The sequence below is a fragment of the Chiloscyllium punctatum genome, chromosome 27 (genome assembly GCF_047496795.1).
Source record: "Chiloscyllium punctatum isolate Juve2018m chromosome 27, sChiPun1.3, whole genome shotgun sequence".
Taxonomy (NCBI): Eukaryota; Metazoa; Chordata; class Chondrichthyes; order Orectolobiformes; family Hemiscylliidae; genus Chiloscyllium; species Chiloscyllium punctatum.
This window is the reverse complement of record NC_092765.1, coordinates 19045607-19063354: the sequence shown is the minus strand read 5'-3', so window position 1 is coordinate 19063354 and position 17748 is coordinate 19045607. Positions and strand designations below refer to the sequence as shown.

The 17748-nt window shown below is 42.9% G+C and overlaps 1 long non-coding RNA gene across 5 annotated transcripts in view; it reads left to right on the top strand.

Moving 5' to 3' along the window:
* LOC140453503 (uncharacterized) overlaps positions 1 to 17748 on the top strand; it is a 179063-nt gene that overhangs the window by 69128 nt on the left and 92187 nt on the right. The window contains exon 1 of one of the 5 annotated variants that reach the window (XR_011952411.1): positions 15109 to 15127. The exons of the other annotated variants lie outside the window; for them this stretch is intronic. This is a non-coding gene — a long non-coding RNA (uncharacterized lncRNA). Of the gene's footprint in view, positions 1 to 15108; positions 15128 to 17748 lie in introns of those variants that run through there. 5 annotated transcript variants of the gene reach the window in all.

Below are 17748 nucleotides of genomic sequence, written 5' to 3'. Positions count from 1 at the left end.
AGAAGGAGAAGATACAGGCCTATGGGGAAAAAGCAGGGCTGCAAGATAACTTTTGGAATTATTTACCAAAAGGTGTTGGCACAGATTTGTTGGGAAGAATTTTCTCTAGTGTGCTATGAATCTCTATGATAGTATAGTCATTCTAAACTTTCAGCATAGTTCCACAATATCAATGAAACACCAAAGACCTGATCTGAAAACAGAACTTCTCTGAAGGATGTATGTAGCCAAGTCACACAGGGCCCAGACATTCTTAATCTTGGATCCTCTTCTAGCTAACCATCTCAGTACTTGTGGTGATATAATTGCCCTCAACACTCCTCAGCTAGGAAAACAACAAAACAAAAACTGCCAGTTCTGCTCATCAAGCAGCAGACACTGTTGGAGAATATGTGTAGAGATTGAGTGACAATGTGGTTTGAATTATGTGTTCTTCTGATATGTTGCTGAATCTTCCTTCTCTCCACCATTTATGGCTGTATCTTCATTTACCTAGTTCCACACTTTGAGGTTCCCATCCTAAGGCCTTGCACTTCTCCACCTTTAAAAGCCAAATTAAAATTTACCTTTTCTGGTCATCTCTCATGACACCTTTGTGTCAGCATTCATTTTTGTCTGATTCTGCTACAGCAATGGGCAATTTTGTGACATTGAAGTGAAAATTGATGCAAGTTTTTTTTGATATGTGGAGATTGGATGAGTACCAAAGCGTGTGTGTGTGCGTGTGTGCGCATGTGCATGTGTGTGTGAGTGTGTGTGTATGTGTATATAAGCCTGCATATGTGGAATTTGGGGTCAGGATAGGATTGGGCAACTATGCACCCCTATGCGTTTGACACCGAATGTTTAGACTTGCTTCTTAGAGTATTTAGACTTTAGAATGCAGACTTGACTGATACATAACAGAGTTACTGATGTCCTTAAAATTATATACCATTGTAGTTTATTTGAAGAATTCTTTATGATGTTGCTTATTTTGGAATGCCTTTGACAGACTTTGGAAAGACTTTAGAAACTGAAATCCATGGAATGTCTGCTGGGTTAAAAACAGTATAAAAAGTAGGAAATTAAGAGTGCTAATGAAAATCAACTAATCGAGCTGAGTGGAAACCTAGGTATCATTGTTTAGTAATCTTCATGAATGAACTGGATGGTGAATCTATCCATATATTTTCTCATTAATAGAGAGGTTTAAAGTAGAATCTGGTAGAAAGGAGAGTGGAGGTAATAACTTTCAGAGAAAATAATTATATTTATAAAGTCACATGATTCAGTGCTCTCTCAAGTCACTTCATAAAGAGCGAATTACCTTTGAAAAGTGCGGACTTGTGTAGGCAAAGACTTTATCATTGCAAGTAGACAGACAAATGAACAATGAAACTTAATGCTGACAAATGCAAAGTACAGGAAAGAATGAGTAATGTAGATTTATAATGAACAGATGGAAAATGTCATGGGACACTGCATCATACTGGACCCATTTTTCTGGACAATTTGGGGAAGCAATTAAAGATGGGCATTTATTGAGTTACCGAGGTAAAACTAAGAAATAAGCCTACAGAAATAAAAATGTCAACGTGTCAATCTTGCTCAGTTGGTATCACACTACCTTTTGGAATGGAAGATTGTTGGCTCAATTCCCTCCCCACCAACTGGAGCACATAATTCAGATTGACACTTCACTGCAGCACTGTTGGGGATGTTATCTTTTAGATGAGATGTTAAATTGAGGTGGGGTGCAGACTGGAGCAAAACTGATCCCAAGGGTGAGGGAGATTTCCTTTACAAGTAGCTTGATAACCAGAGATTATGGATTGAAAATAATTGGTAAAAGAGCAAGGAAGGAAATTAAGATAAATAATGTCATGGAGGTTTATTGAGACCAGGAATGCATTGCTGGAATTAAATTCCATTTAAAAGGTAATTGGACATCGACTTAAAGAGGACTGTTTTGCAGGGATGTGGTATATAATCTGGGAGCTGAATCTCATTTGAACAGTTTTTTTTAAAAAGAGCCACAGGGCCTTTTGTGCCATAAGTCTCTTTGATTTTATGATATGAGGATAAGCTATGAAGGAAAAATCCTAAAAGTTTGAGCCAAAGCAGAAACTGGTTAATAGAGACCTAACCAGCATAACATGAAATATTTACTGAGAAAAATGTGGTGAATGTCTTATTTCAAGGTAAATGAGAACTAAGGACATAACTTTAATTTGATTAAAGTAAAGTCACCTCTATGAAAGTCATTACATACGGGTGATTAGCATATTGAAGGAAGGCAAGATACAATTGGATGCAAGCTCAGCCTTCTACAGTGTGATTTTAAGCCCTCAGTTAATCTCTTGCTCAAACGCAGTTGGTGATGGTTGCTGACCACAGAGAGAAGCAGGATTTTTGGTGGCTGGGGCCATCCCATACAGTCAGGTAGGTTAGACAAGGATGGATACAAAAAAAAGCAGGATAGTGGACTTAAAATATATATCAAGTAATTTCATAGTTTAGCATAGGATTTACAACAAAGAGAAAGGGTCTTTGTCTTGCATCTGGGTTATACCAGTATTTATGGTCCATAGGAGCATGCCTTCCATCCTTCCATCCTACTTCATGTAATCCTGTCATTGTCACCTTCTATTGCTCTCTTCCTTGTGTACTTATTTAGCCTCTCTTAAATCCGCCTATGCTATTTACCTCAAATATTCCATAATGCAGAATGTTCCATTTTTTCACTATTCTCCAGGTAAGGACAGTTCTCCTGATTCTGTAGTTATTTGGTTGGTAACTGTGTTATACACAGTGCCCCTAGATGTGGGCTGTCTTAGAGATGGACATATATCCATTCTGACTACAATATGAAAGGCCTCTGTCAAATCTCCTCCTAAAGAGTCTGTTCAATCTGTTTAGGTTTCCTTAGGTTATCTAAAATACCTAAACACATAAATAGAAAGCAGGTCACTAACACCAGTGCTTCACCAGAGGCTCACTGATGATATTACCTAGTATGGAGATGAAGCGTCTGAAAACAAACCTTCCAGCTCCGCAAGCAAGCTTACATCCAAAGGGACCATATCATTTAATACCACATGGTTGATTGTCCTTGCCCTTTTGTGAGTTGCCCCATAGCCCAGATATGGGTCCCATGCTCAGGGTTCTGAGTCATGGCCATTGGTGGCAGAACCAGTGAATTTTCGGTGGTGATGATGATACAGTCAGCTCCTCGAGGAGCTACAGCTACTTGCAGACAGAAGATCCTTCAGGAAATAGTCTTGTGCTTCCTTTCCATCCTCACAGCAAGGGCAACTGGAAGCCTCCTAACGTGTACTTTTCCCTAGTTACATTACTCATTGAAGTTGGAACTAGGAAGCTCCTACAGCAACTGAAAGGAAAGCACGAGGCTTGGAGAAGTGTGAAAAAGATCTTGGACAGGTCACACCTACAGTTTGGAAATGAGAACTGTGCACAGCACGACAAGTGGGCGGCACGGTGGCACAGTGGTTAGCACAGCTGCCTCGCAGCGCTGGAGACCTGGGTTCAATTCCCGCCTCAGGTGACTGACTGTGTGGAGTTTGCACCTTCTCCCCATGTCTGCGTGGGTTTCCTCCAGGTGCTCCGGTTTCCTCCCACAGTCCAAAGATGTGCAGGCCAGGTGAATTGGCCATGCTAAATTGCCCATAGTGTTAGGTAAGGGGTAGATGTAGATGTAGATGTAGGGGTATGGGTGGGTTACGCTTCGGCGGGGCGGTGTGGACTTGTTGGGCCGGAGGGCCTGTTTCCACACTGTAAGTAATCTAATCTAAAAAAAAAGTGTGTTCCAACCAAGTTCTAAAAAAGTTTAACATAATGTATTTGGTTTTCAGTTCTGACCCTCCAGAAAGGAACCACTTAGGTTATTTCCATGAATTAATTGAGTGGTGGAACAGGTTCCAAGGTCTACTCCTACTCCTTGGTTTCTGGAGGACATTACAGTTGGGAAAACTGGGAAGTGAAACCTCTGTGAGGGAGTCTCAATGTTCATTGATGGGACTCAGTTGAACAGAGACCCTCAAGGAACTGCAACTTTTCTTCAATATCATCTAGTCCTTGATCTCCTTGCAGTTAGATTGGTCCAGGAGGGAAGCCATAACATAGTAACGAGACAGGGCTTAGGCTAAAATTATATTTGGGACTGGTTGATCCCACTAATGCCTAATTTGTATATTCAATTAATGGTCCCTGTGATCTGCTCTCTTGCCTGCTCCAAAAGGCAGATTAATACTGCAACTAGTTCGAATGGAAGCATATAAGTCATTGTGCCTATTTTAGCAAACCTTCTTAAAGACATGTCCTGTCTCAAATGGACATGAAGTGTTCAGATTGACCATGGAGTGCTAGAAGAATTTGATTGATGGGCTGAATACCATTTTCTCTTTCTAGCATCTGTTTTCTTGTGAGCCCCGCACAATTTGTTCATTTTCATCCCAGCCTGTTTCAATGGAGATTAATGTTGTGTGGTTTTTGTAACAGATGACAGACTGGCAACAGTAGCTTCACACTCAACTTGTTCAGCAAAAGATGTTGAACCATAAGACTAATTCGATAGAAACATGCCAATGTCTCTATGGTGCTATAGGCTGGAGGCCTATAACATGCAGTAACCCAGTGGATTGGAAGTGGAACTGTTGTAGGATTTGGGCATGCTGAGACTGGTTAGCTGAGCAGAAGAATTGTAAGTGGAATTCATCCCGGAGAAATGTGAGGTGAGGTGTTTAGGGAGGCCAAACAAGTCAAAAAAAAAGCAAATAAATGGATGGATGCTGAGGTGTGTGGGGAGTGAGGGTCCTTCGAGTGAATGTCCACAGAACCCTGAAAGTAGCGGAACACTTTGAAAAGCAGGTTAAGGCTGCTTGTGAATCCTTTCCTTTATTGGCTGAAATTCAGAATTTAAGAGCAGGGAGGTTATGCTGTAACCGTATAAATCAGTAATTAAGCCACAACTTGTGTGCTCCATGCAGTTTTGGTCACCTCATTATGGAAAGGACACAAATGTATTAAAGGAGAGCTTTAGTGGCACAGTGGTAGTGTCCCTGCCTCTGGGGCAAATCAAACAGATTCAAATCCCACTTGCTGTGGATGTGTGTCACAACAAGTCCAAACAGAATGGATGGGTTTAAAACAACTGTACACTGTTTTGTAGCACAGTGGTAGTATCCCTACGTCTGGGCCAGAAGATGTGTCATAACACGCTTGAACTGGTTGATTAAAAATAAATGTAACAATCGTACAGACAGGAGAATCATAGAATCCTCCTTCTGCATAAAGAAGCCATTCAGCCCATTGGGTCTACACTGACCCTCTGAAGAGCATATCCCCACCTTATTCCTGTAACGTCACACTTACCATGACTAATTCACCCAGCCTGCACATCCCTAAACATTTTGCATGGCCATTGCACCTAACCTGCACATCTTTGGACTGTGGGAGGCAACCAGAGCACCCAGTAGAAACCCACATAGACACAGGGAAAACATGTAAACACTACACAGTCACTCAAAGTTGGAACCAACCTGGGTCCCTGGTGCTGTAGGGTAGCAATGCTAACCACTGTGCCACTATGCCATTCAAAGCAGATGTTTGCAAGTATACTGTCAGGATCTGGGGCTTGCAGCTTGAAAGGATAAGAGAGGCTGCAAGGCCCAGATCCTGACAGTATACTTGCAAACCTCTGCTTTGAATGCTTAGAAGTTGTCTGTGCATGCAACACAAGTGATGAAACTTCCAAGGCTAAAGACCAGATGTTGGTAAGGAGGATGAGGTTGGGTGCTTTCTTAATAGCTGGGGCAGGCTTGATGGGCCAACAATGTTTTTTTGATGAAGGGCTTATGCCCTAAGCATTGACTCTCCTGCTTCTCAGATGCTGCCTGACCTGCTGTGCTTTTCCAGTGCCACACTTTTTGACTCTGATCTCCAGCATCTACAATCCCCACTTTCTCCAAGAATGTTTTTCTATCCTGTAAACATTCCCTGATTCTATGATCAGCCAGTCTCTATAAATGTCTGTAAAACAAGTTGCACCCACAACTGCAGTCCTGCACATCCAGAAACTTTGTCTCTGAAGAAAAGCTGGTGTGTTAATATATTAAAACAAATGGGCAATTTTCAAGCTTTAATTTGCATCATATTGCAGGTTATTTACATATCGTTACAACACAGTTGCACCATGTCTGGATACTGAACTTCCCACATAAAGTTGGGTCTGATCTCCAAAAGGAAATCTCTTGATTAAAAATGAAGAATTTTCATGCCTTTGTATCACAGTCAATTGAACCATTTATTCCAATGGCTCACTCTGAAGTTAATGGAAATGCTGTGAATACAAATATGTATTTGACACAAAACTCATTAACTCTCTAAAATGTCCTGATGAAATGTGGCAGTGGGCTGTAGCTGAACACCAGTACCCAGGTAATTAGGGAATGTTTCATGCTTAGATCAATGAGCAGGAAGAGATTTGGATCATTAGAATTCTATACAGTATGAATTAATTGGGAGATGTTCAGTCCTCTGGGACACTTAGGAAGTGGGAGGGATTAGGAAGTGATTTGGTTCATTGCAATTCTCAACAGTGGGAATGATTTAGGAATTTTTTACAAAGATGTTAGGGAGCCGGCTGGGTGTTTACAACCATCTGAGAGCTTCCTGTTCACGATTAGATTAGATGATTAGAATCATACAGCACGGAAACAGACCCTTCGGTCCAACTCGTCCATGCCAACCAGATATCCTTAATTAATCTTGTCCCATTTGCTGGGATTTGGCCCACATCCCTCCAAAACCCTCCCACCCATGCACCTATCCAGATGGCTTTTAAATGTTATAACTGTACCAGCCTCCTCCACCTCCTCTGGTAGTTTGCTCCACACATGCACCACCCTTTGCATGAAAAAGTTGCCCCTCAAGTCCCTTTCCTCATTCACCCCAAACCTTTGCCCCTCTGGTTCTGGACTCCACTAACCTGGGGAAAAGACCTTGGCTATTCACCCTGTTCTTGCCCGTTATAAACCTCTATAAGGTCACCTCAGCCTCTGATGCTCCAGTGAAGACACCCCTGGCCTCTTTAGCCTCTCCCTGTAGCTTAACCCCACCAACTCCCACAACAGCTTTGTAAATCACATTTGCTTTGAGACTGGGAGACTGGATTTTCAAACAGCTGCAGAGATGACACTGAAGGCAGTGCAGAGGGGCAGGCAGCTTCTCAACATTAGTTAGCATAATGAGCTGAAAATGTGTTGCTGGAAAAGCTGGAATGTGTTGCTGGTCAGGCAACATCCAAGGAACAGAGAATCGATGTTTCGGGCACAAGCCCTTTTTCAGGAATGAGGAAAGTGAGTCCAGCAGGCTAAGATAAAAGGTAGGGAGGAGGGACTTGGGGGAGGGGCGCTGGGAATGCGATAGGTGGAGGGAGGTCAAGGTGAGGGTGATAGGCCGGAGTGGGGTGGGGGCGGAGAGGTCAGGAAGAAGATTGCAGGTTAGGAAGGCGGTGCTGAGTTCGAGGGATTTGACTGAGACAAGGTGGGGGGGGGGGGGGAATGAGGAAACTGGAGAAATCTGAGTTCATCCCTTGTGGTTGGAGGGTTCCCAGGCGGAAGATGAGGCGCTCTTCCTCCAACCGTCGTGTTGCCATGGTCTGGCAATGGAGGAGTCCAAGGACCTGCATGTCCTTGGTGGAGTGGGAGGGGGAGTTGAAGTGTTGGGCTACGGGGTGGTTGGGTTGGTTGGTCCGGGTGTCCCAGAGGTGTTCTCTGAAACGTTCCGCAAGTAGGTGGCCTGTCTCCCCAATATAGAGGAGGCCACATCGGGTGCAGCAGATGCAATAGATGATGTGTGTGGAGGTGCAGGTGAATTTGTGGCGGATATGGAAATGTCCCTTGGGGCCTTGGAGGGAAGTAAGGGGGGAGGTGTGGGCGCAAGTTTTGCATTTCTTGCGGTTGCAGGGGAAGGTGCCAGGAGTGGAGGTTGGGTTGGTGGGGGGTGTGGACCTGACGAGGGAGTCATGGAGGGACTGGTCTTTTCGGAACGCTGATAGGGGAGGGGAGGGAAATCAGTTTATGTCCTGGAAAACAAGGGCAGGGATTGAAAATGCTGTATCTCTCTAACCACCCACACAGAAGCTGAAACATAGCCAAGTACTGGAGCTGGTCTATTTGTAGCAGGAGATTGTCTGTTTATAGCATGAGATGGTCTATTTGTAGCAGACCCAGGCTGATGTGAAGGATGGGATGAGGAGGAGAATGCTTAATCCAACTAGGAAGCCCTTCCCCTGTCCTGCCCCTGTCATCAGGCCTCCACTAAGGCTATTGGCTGTCAAGTGAACAGTATTTGTCCTGTTGTGGTGACAGTTCAGCACCTCAGGCCTCTTTGCAATTTCACATTTGCAAATAACTTCAGAGGCCAGCTCCACCTTGAAGCTGCTTCCTGTTCTCCCTCCTGTGTTTGCAACTCTGATGATAGGGCTGCAATTGGAAAGTTTCCTATTGGCTCTGGAACCTCGAGAACCCATCATTATTCATGTGGACAAGTCAAAACATTGTGCCATAAAATTTTGATTAAGATGAATTGTTTTTATAACATGAGCTTTGCCGCATGTTATCAGAAAAAAAAACTTGGAAGTCACAAATCTTGAAAAACTAAAGGAAGGTAACATAACAAGCTGAAGCAGTTAGAAGTGTTTCTCTAAACTGAAAATAGCAAGAGGTACTTTTTGAAGTTTTCAGACCACATACATCTTTGCTTACGAGTGAACCCAGATGGGAGAAATCCATGTTAACACTGTTCATGCCTAATAACAAAAATGCCTCTTCCACCCTTCACTGCAAAATTCCATTTATTACATTGCAGCATTGCTTTGCATAAAACTGCCTCAAATGTATTGCAAAACTTTGGTTGAATTGTAATTTATACCTGGGGTTAATCTATTTTGTACATTAATTTATTAAATTGAATAATTATTTTGAAAAAAAACATTGAGCCAGATGCTGATGTAATGTTGGGTCAGGACCCAGAAATTCATCCAAGCTCAGAGTCCTGACCCCAGTACAAACATTCAACCTCAGCTAATTCAATATATGAAAGTAAAATACAGCCCATGAGAGCAACTCGAAATAAAAACAAAAAGTGCATGTGTGAAGGGAAGCAGGATTAACATTTCAGGTGGACAACTTTTCATCAGAAAGGTAGAAATGGAAGAGATTTTAAACAAAGGGAGAAAGGGACTGGTGGGCGGAACAAACTAGGAGATCTTGTGATAGGGCAAAGATTAAAGGAGTTTAAATAATCAAAGTAAAGTATCATTTATGCTGGAAATCTGAAATGAAAACCGAAACCCAACAGGTCTAGTAGCGTCTGAGGAGAGAGAAACAGAATTAATGTTTTGAATCTAATACAACCTCTTTGGAACACACAGACAAGTTGATGTTCAGAGGTTCTTCTCTTCCTACATTTTTAAAACTGCATTCCGAATTCTAAAACTGCCACAGTGGGATTTGGGTTAATCTTCTCTGGATTATGAGTTGAGTACCTTGATCTTTGCTCCACTCTGCATGACAGTGAGGAATGTTAATATTGATGAATGGAACACTTACAGTAAGAGATAAGAAGAGAGTTGACATCTTGGGTTGATTTCACAAAACCAGTTGTTCACTCCTCCCTGGACCTCCGATGTTTTTTCTGTATAAATGGTTGATGAGACATATGAACAGTAGGTCATTCAGCCCTTTAAATCTGCTCTACCATTCAAGTAGATCATATCTGATCTGTGCGTAAACACCATTTCCTCATCTTGGGACATATCCTGACTACATTTATCTAACAAAAATCTGCCAATTTCTATTTTTTTGAAATCTCCCATTGACCCTCAGCCTCCATAGCTTTTCTTGAGGGTAGTGGTGACTCCCCATCTCCACCATCCTTTGTTTGAAGACGTGCCTCCTCAGATCATAAATGAATTATCCTGCTCAAATTTTAAGGCTATATCCCATTCTTCTGGACTGTTCAGACAGAGCAAATAGTTTCTCTCCATCAGAACACAGGAGCATGAGTTGGCCCTTCAGACCTGTTTCACCATTCAACAAGATGATGGGTTGATCTGGTTGTGGGCTCTGTCTTCTGACATGCCTGTCTGCACCCAAAACTTGACTCCCTTGTCTATCAAACATCTATCTAATTCAGCCTTGAATAAATTTAAAGACCTAGCTTCCACTGCTTTCTAAAGGAGGTATTTCCACACTGTAAAATCCTTCCAAAAAAGCAAAATCTCCAAATCTCTGTCTTAAATGGGAGACTTCATAGTCTTAAACTATGTCCTCTAATATTAGTCTCTATCACAAGGGAAACAACCTTTTGTGATCCACTCACTTGTCTCCACCATGTAGACCCCTCAGGATTTTAAAAAAATTCAATAAAGTCACCACTAACTCTTCTAAACTCCTAACCTGTTCAACCATTTATTGTAAAATGAGCTCTCAGCCCATGAATGAGCAGAGTGACCTTCCAAACCACCTTTCGTCCTCCCCAATCTTTACTCATCTTAGATGCCTGTATTAGATAGCCCCTTAATCTTCTACACTGAAGGGTCATGCATGGTCTATGAAACCTGTCTTTATCATTCAACCATTTTAGCCCATGTCTTATCCTAGTGAAACTGGGCTGCTTCTGCTCCAAAGGCATTGTGACATTCTCAATGTACAAAGCCCAGAACTGAATGCAATTCTCAAAATGCATGACTGCCAGAACCAATAACAGAAAACGGTGACATCTGCATTTAGCTCCCCACACCAGGTACAAGCAGAATTTTCAGAACCATGAGATCCCGCATGACTTCACTTTCACCGTACATGTTCTAATCCCAACCTTTGCCCAGCTATACGATGAGACCTGAGTCCCACAGCAATCACCCTTTGCTCAATGAGCGAATTTGTCAACTGGAGCTGAATCTTGAGCAGCTTTGTGCTGAACGACTGTTCTCACTAATAGCTCGGCTGCTTTGAAGTAAATGTTCTCTGAGCAGGGAGTTGGGAGCAGGGAGCCATGTAGTCTGACCATCCCATATCACCTGTCCATCCCTGAGAAATTTGTGAAGAAAAGCACCTTTGACCACAATTCCACCAGGCAGTGGTCAGAACATAGCATCCTCTGCACCCTGCAAGAAAAGGAGAAAGTGAATCCTGTTGGGTTGTCCCTGAGCAGACAGCCAAATGGCAGAATGCCTCATCACTAGAACTTTCCAATAAGCACCAAGACATCACTTGGCTGGTGGTGAGGAAGGCACTACTTGTCAGATTCTTCATGCATGCCAGGACTCTGTGCCACCGCAAATTGCCCTCGAAGTAGCTGGGGGGAGAGGGAATGAGATGGTTTCACATTTCTTGCTGGAATGTACCTTTGTAAAGGATGTCTGGAGAAAGCTGCAGTGATTTCTGATGACATTTGTCCTGAGCAGTTCCCCGGGACACACGCCAAGATAAACATCAATTGTATTTGAAGGACCATCAATTTGGTGAAAGATGCTCTTTGGTCTGCCCGAGACTTGAGGGTCTTCCAATTAAGAGAGTTGACCCCAACTGAGCATTACAGACAGACACATTTCAAGGTCCCAGACTACATGCTAAGTGATGCACTAAAGCTTGGGGCAGCTGCCACCAAGGTGCAGGGGGGAAAGACAACGATCTGAGGTCTTCCTGCTGAAGCACAATGGGGGTCCATTCATCTGTTGGATCCTCCCAATGTCTCAGATACGTGCAAATGGCAACCAGTACCTTGCCTAATTAAGAAATGTCTTTAGATTAGTTGTAAATTCAAACTCAAATGGTTGTTTTCTTCTTTATATGCAAAGGCTGCATAGATCTGATCTGCTTTAGTAACTGTGTAGGTCCATTAAAAAATTATTTTTTATGAATAAAATGTATTTTTGCAAAAAGTAATACTGCAATGCAGCAAGTGTCACTATGTTCTGTGGTTCTACTTGCCCCTGGTGTTGCAAAGGACAGGCCTGGCTTTGTTATCCTGGAATGATCCTAGTAGTTGGACTGTCCTGTATCACTTGACCTTGTGGAAAAATTTGTTAAGATAAATACCTTTGACCACAAGTCCATCAGGAAATGGTCAGTACATAGTAAGCTCGAGACCCTGTGGGAAAAGGAGAGGGTGGATCCTGTTAGGCTGTTCCCTGAGTAGACTGTCAGAACTTTCCAACAAGCACCAAGACATTGCTTGGCTGGTGGTGAGAAGGGCACTACTTGTCAGATCCTTCATGTACTGCCAGACTCTCTGAGCGCCAACATATGCTGCCCTCAAAGTGGCTGCACTGGTGAAGAGACTGGCACTCATCTCCTTCTGGAATGTGCCTGGGCAAAGAAGGTCTGGAAAGGAAGGCAGTGGCTTTTGTTGAGGTTCATCCCAAGCAGTTTCGTGATGCAGGACTCTGCCGTCTGTTCTCCGGGAGGCACATCAAGAGAAACATTGATGGCAACTGGAGGACCATCAACTCAGTGAAAGGTGCTCTTTGGCCTGAAACTTGTTGGTCTTCCAGAGCAAGGGGTTGACCTTGACCTAGTGTTGCAGGCTGGCACATTCCAAGGTCCAGGACCATGTGCAGAGAGATGCACGAAGGCTCTGGGCAGCTGCTGCCAAGGCGCAGTGGGGAAAGACTACTGTCTGAGATCTTTCTGATGAAGTATAACATAGGACTGCTTAGTTATCAGATCCCGTGCCTCAATGTATGTGAACAGCGTTCTGCATAAGTAAGAAATTTCTTTTATTTTTTTGCAACTGCCTGGAATGGCAAATTCCAGTGTTTGTTTTTCTTGATAACAAATAATGCACAGAACTGCTTTAGTACCTGTAAATATAAATAATGATTTTTTAAATGAATAAAGTATGCTTTTGCAATATAGAAAACGCAGCATTAGCGGAGTTTAGTGGTGAGGTATTTTGCAGCAGGGAAAAGCTTGAAAGGGGTTAGCTACATTTAATCTCCTAGCCGTCCTGCCAACCTCCTCTTTACCCTGTTCGCAGAAATCGGAGCCAGATTCGGTAATCCGCCCCTGTATCTTTCAATTTATGTGATGCATGGAATTAATCATCCCGCTGATGGTCACATATGAGCTAAAATATTCAACTGATCCAGCTAAGCCTGCCTTAAATCAGACCGACATCTGTCTTTTTGAGCTGAGGGATGTGGCTTGGAAGCTAACAATAGATTCTCCTGTCCCCTCAAGCACCCGAATTGCGCTCAGGGCTGGCCCCCTCCTGTTCTGTCCCACTGCGAAAAAAAAATACACAACCCACATTTATCACGATATTGCGAGATAACCAAAGCTCAGTGACCTGAAGCGTAACTCTGTTCCTGTCTGTATAGCGCTGCCTGACCTGCTGAGTGTTTCCCAGCACTTTCTGTTTTATTTCAAATGTTCAGGGTCTGCAGCATTTTGCTTCGGCTTCAGGACTGTCCTTAGCTCTCCCCCCTAACCTCAGCTCCCCCTAACAGAACATGCTCACGGAGAGATGGGCGAATGGCCAGTACATTTTTTAATAAAAAAATCTTTATGCACCAACGCAGTAACAAAAGCAGATCTGTACAGTCTTTGCACATGAAGAACAAGCAAACATTGGAATTTGTTAAAAACAATGACTGCAGATGCTGAAAATCAAATACTGGATTAGTGGTGCTGGAAGAGCACAGCAGTTCAAGCAGCATCCAACGGGCAGCGAAATCAACGTTTCGGGCAAAAGCCCAAACGTTGATTTCGCTGCCCGTTGGATGCTGCCTGAACTGCTGTGCTCTTCCAGCACCACTAATCCAGTAAACATTGGAATTTGTCAATCTCTGCAGTTGCAAAAATCCTAAGGAATTTCTTACTCATGCAGGACATATCTACGCACAGTTAAGGTACAGTACTGAGAGGGTTTGGTAACTGAACGCACCCCCATTGTCCTTTGGCAGAAAGACCTTGGTCAGTGCAAATGTGCCAGGCCCTATTGCTACAGCACAGAAAGTCCTCTGTCCCCCAGTCCCCTCAGCAACCCCCCACCCATCACACCCTCTGCTGAATACCAATGGACTGTTTATATTTTTTTTACAAAGAAACTGGAGAAAACCAAACCAATTCCTGGAAATCTGAAACTGGACAGAGAATCAGTGTTGGAAAGAAACAACGGGTCAGTCAGCACCAATAAAAAAGGAAAAACAGGCGAACATAGGAGATATATAAATATATATTTTGTAACTGAAAAGGCAAAGGCTGTACTGTTAGCTTATGAATATGCAAATTCGAACAGTCTTTAAGTGGACAATTTAACCTTTTGATGTGCAAATCTGTAAATCTGCTGTGTGTGTTTTTTCGATTAGCAAAGGTGATTAAATCCACTGCGCCCTTCATCATACTTTTTTTTTGCTTGTGGTGTGTCTCATCGACATCCTTTGCAGGTTTCACACAGACCGAGGATGTTAATTTTCCAGCCTTTGTGCGCTTTCCTGGTGTTAGGACACGGGGCAAGTGGGGAAGGGCGAGGTTTGGAATTCAGAGCGGGGGATTGGCATCTGCTCATTTTCAGCACCAACTGCTTTTCACCTTCTCCTGCAGTAAGAAAATAAATAAATGGTGCGGAAATTAGTGTCCCCCCCAAAAGCTGGGTGGGTGCACTGACGGGGAGTAGTTGCAACCCGCGACAACACAGAAGGCAAAAGTGCAAACAAGAAAAAAATACCGCGCACAACAAAGAAATATTGAGGGGATGTTATTGTCGATTCACAATGACTCACTTCATTGGCACACACACAGCAATATGTGTGTGCAAGGCTATGTGCGTGAGTGTGTAACCTTGTTACTTTTATTTCAAAAATATACTCTATTCATAAAAAATCTGTGTATACTAGAGCAGTTCTATTCTGTACAGTCTTTACATATGGAGAATGAACAAACCCAAGGTTCTTCTTACTTATACAAGACGATATTTATAATACATTGAGGCGCTGGAAGGTCCAATAACTGAACGGACCCCCATTTCACTTCAGCAGAAAACCTTGGTGGTCTTTCCCCCACTGCGCTTTGGCAGCAGCTGCCCCATGCTTCAGTCCGGCCCTCAAGTCGTGGTCCTGGTGCGTGAGTATGTCAACACAATTCCACATCAGTGTGAGTGAAACCGAATGAATGTCGATGTGCAGATTAAATGTGTGTGACTCGTGTTCAAAAATGCTCAGTTATAGTCAGCGTGATTTCTTTGGTATATCTTTTTGAGTCGGGGGTAGATTGGAGATTTATAAAAGGTGTGTTTTTTAAAAAAAAGAATCGATTTATTCTTACACAGCTACTTCCTGCACCCACACTGTAGGTGATTTCTCTTGTTAGTAATTAAGGCTTTCAAATTAAATGTTCAGCTCAGAGAGCGATCTCAGCCCCTAGACCCTGCCCCTATTCTGTTCACTCCTCTGTCTATTCTTGGAGTCAGTCAGAAGCTGATAAACTCCAGGGGAAGATGTTGCATCAAATACGAATTTGGGATGTAAAGGTTACAACAAAAGAGGGCAGTGCTTTCTGAAACAACGAACTGGGATAAGGGGACTGGAGCATTAATGACAGTCCCGTTGATTGATTATAACGTTGGGGTAATCCATCAATGACAAGAGAGCGAGGTACCAAACCAATATATGTCACCCCGTCTCTCCCTGAATTTCCACAGCAAGATAACTCCCAGTTCAGGCTATTAATGCGTATGTACTGAAATGAACTCATGTGGATAATTTATTTTAATCTATTTTATTTTTGGATTAGTTTTTCTGTTAGGTAAACTGCCTTAATAAAATGCTAAGAAAGTGGCTTCATATTGCACAGCGAGCTGAAGTATCTGTTTTTTTCTGCAAAGGGGGAGGAGTGGATACGTTTTGACTTTGTACAAAAATATGACACACTTTACATCTACAGACCTTAATGACAACACAAATGGGAAGTGGCATAGCTGCTACCATCTCTTCTACACTATTGCACAAAGTACCATCATCCAATATTTTCTATAATGGGCAAATAATTCTTCTTTTTCAAATTGTAAAATCTCTGTTGGTATTTTTGTTGAGTGGTGCCATTAAATTATTGTCATAGAGTCATAGAGATGTACAGCATGGAAACAGATCCTTCGGTCCAACCTGTCCATGCCGACCAGATATCCCAACCCAATCTAGTCCCACCTGCTAGCACCCGGCCCATATCCCTCCAAGCCCTTCCTATTCATATACCCATCCAAATTCCTTTTAAATGTTGCAATTGTACCAGCCTCCACCACTTCCTCTAGCAGCTCATTTGATGGAGGCTGATTTTGTTGGAAGTATGGCCTGGAAGAGCAGGAATGCAGTCAATAACTTCTGAAATCACAGGGCTTCAAGCAGTATCTTCCATATATTCCAAGACCATCTAAATTGTCTAAAACTTTGTCCCAAATATCTCAATGCCATCTATACTATTTAAAAATATCCTATCAAAGTAATGAGACAAAAGCAAAATGAAAAATAGTTTTAAAACAATTACATTCCCTTCCTGGGATGAGTCATCACCTATATCCCCATTCCTGAGGCACAGAACCAATCCACTACTGTAAGTGTGAAAAGGCTCCTCAATTGTGGAGGCCAACACGCTTTGCCTATGTTGCTCCTTTCAAAACTGCTCCTTGTTTGACGAAGATCAACTAATCTTTTTTAATTAATGCTCGTTGGAGGATAAATTTTGTCCACTGCAGCAGTGAGAATGTACCCGCTCATCTTTGGAATAATGCCATGGAATCTATGGCATTTAGGTGAGTGGGCAGGCAAAGCCTGAATGTAACATGGCAACTGAAACACACCACCGTACAACCGTGCAACACTTCCTCATTATTTCACAAATGAATGCTGGTCCAGATTTCTCGGGCTGGTGTGTGGACTCACCTCTTAGAAGTGGAAGTCTGTATCTGCTGAGTCACAGCTGGCACTTAAAATACAGCAGAACTGGGTCAGTATCAAACACCTGGATGGGTATCTGAATAGGAAGGGTTTGGAGGGATATGGGTTGGGTGCTGGCAGGTGGGACTAGATTGGGTTGGGAATCTGGTCGGCATGGACCAGTTGGACCAAAGGGTCTGTTCCGTGATGTACATCTCTATGACTGTATGACTTGCTAATTGGTTCTTATATTTCACCCTTTCCATCCATTGTACCTCCTCATGTTCCTCCACCTCTCACTTGAGTGCAGTATGTGGTGTGACCTCATTTGTCTCAGCGCGTTTACATGTTTGGCTCTTGGACTTGTTGTGTGATGAGATATATTGGTTCATGGGTAGCACCACTGACAGTGATGCCGTCAGCCATCTAATGCCCTCCTTTGTTTATGGCCAATTGGGGCATTAAGTCTGATTAACAGCTAAAACTCTCTAAGTACAAGTACCACTTGCTCCAGAGGTGTGTCATAAAATACTTGAACAGGTTCTTTAAAAGTATCTACTTGCCTGTCAATGAGGCCCAAAGCTTCTGTTTTCTACCTGTGCTTGGAAGGGTCATCAGTTGATCATTGCACAAGAACCACAGTGAAGGTTTAACAAAAAAAAATCTTGCGCTTTCTAAATGGCTATGTTGATATACACGTGATCTTGAATGGTATTGCTGCTGCTCATGTGCCCTGAAATGGGTATCCAAGATGCTGATGCAGAGGAACAAGCAATGAGTGAAGTCACTTGCTACCAGCTCAAGCTTCTATG